General features: G+C 40.8%; 1 pseudogene; it reads right to left on the bottom strand.

Annotated features, from left to right (window-relative positions):
- The window catches only part of LOC110315036, a 10,245-nt pseudogene that overhangs the window by 4,457 nt on the left and 4,049 nt on the right, over positions 1-1,739 (bottom strand).

Genomic DNA, 1,739 nt, shown 5'->3' with positions numbered 1-1,739 from the left:
AGGTTATCTATGTCACGTGTATTAGCAGATCCAGTAGTCAGGTTATCTATGTCACGTGTATTAGCAGATCCAGTAGTCAGATTATCTATGTCACGTGTATTAGCAGATCCAGTAGTCAGGTTATCTATGTCACGTGTATTAGCAGATCCAGTAGTCAGGTTATCTATGTCACGTGTATTAGCAGATCCTGTAGTCAGATTATCTATGTCACATGTATTAGCAGATCCAGTAGTCAGATTATCTTTCACGTGCATTAGCAGATCCAGTAGCCAGACTGACTATGTCACGTGCATTAGCGGATGCAGGGCGCAGGGGAAGAGAACTTGGAAGCTTCAGAGAAGACTGAGGAGGAAGAGGTGGGGGAGGAGGAGGAGGAAGCACCCCACTTGGAATGTGGTCTGGTTCTGCACTCAGCCCATTGGTCTCTGATGATGATGACACTTGCTCCATGCTGGGTCCATCTCTCAAGTTGATGAAGCTAGTCTCTCTGCTCTCTCAGGTTCTGCATTGCCACAATCACCGAAATCTGAGATGGGAGAAAAGTCAGTTCATCTTCAATGGCAGCTATCTTTTTAATTGCAGCTTCACTTACAGGCACATCATCTGTCTCTGTTTTGTTCTGTCATATGACCCAGCACAGGGGAAGGCCAGGGCCAAGTAGTGGGAGTGGGTGGGTAGAGGAGCAGGGGCGGGGGGGGTATAGGGAACTTTCGGGATAGCATTTGAAATGTAAATAAAGAAAATAAAAAAAATAATAATAAAAAATTTGAAAACAAAAAAAAGTAGCTAGTTGTTTCAGATTTCAACATAGTATATGGAAAAAGGAGGAGGAAGGGAAAATTGGTCCTTGTCATCCTTCAAAACTAATTTGGGATCTGACATCACCTGCTCTAAGACAGAACAAAACCGAGATAGATGATGTACCTGTAAGTGAAGCTGGTAACTTTTCAAAGGTCCTAAAAACTTTCTTGCTCTTCCTGCGGGTAAAAGATGGCTCGCTTAGGAGAATGACATCTGTAGCCTGACAGTGGGGGGCTAAGTAATGTGGTCTTTCTTCTATCTTAGTGGGAACTGCACAGCTAGTCGGAAGTCACAGGAAGAAAAATGGACACTTAGAGAAGTGGTTATAGAGTTTATTACTAAGTTGTAAAAAGTTTCCTAGGAAGGCTAAGGGGAAAAGCAGAAAGATCCTAAGTGGGGGAAAATGAAAACATTCTAGTAAGGAAAAATTCTTCTAGGCAGGGGGAAAGGGAAAAATTCTCTTCTCTTTGTCCTTAGTACTTATGCATCTTTCAGAATACATGACCACTTGTTACAAAGTTCATCACAAGTTCACACAAAAAAATCAAATCATAAATTGAAATAGAAGTTTATTTACAACAGAGAATGTTTACATGCATATCCATTAGGAGTAATTATCTGGCTAAACATCCAGCAGCTGTCTCAGCTCCACAGGTTCACTAAAGGTTTAAAACCGTAACTAAGTTATTAGTGAAGTTTTGTATAGATAAACCCAGTCAATATTTTATCTTCTGTCCTAGTACCTATAATAAATTGTTAGTTCCCTTTTTTATGACCTCTGGTTAATTGTTTTACAACCTCAGTCTGGAATGTGCTCTGAGTAGGTTACCATCTAAGAGCAATTAACTGGTGACACTTGGGAGACTGGCAGAGTTCTCATTGCAGATTTGACTATCAGAAAAAGACCTAATAGCAGTCCCACTGTAAAAGAGCTTAAT

This window comes from Mus pahari, unplaced genomic scaffold (assembly GCF_900095145.1).
Source record: "Mus pahari unplaced genomic scaffold, PAHARI_EIJ_v1.1 scaffold_6396_1, whole genome shotgun sequence".
NCBI classification, from domain to species: domain Eukaryota; kingdom Metazoa; phylum Chordata; class Mammalia; order Rodentia; family Muridae; genus Mus; species Mus pahari.
Note: the sequence above shows the minus strand (reverse complement) of the source record. Positions and strands in the feature narration are given on the sequence as shown.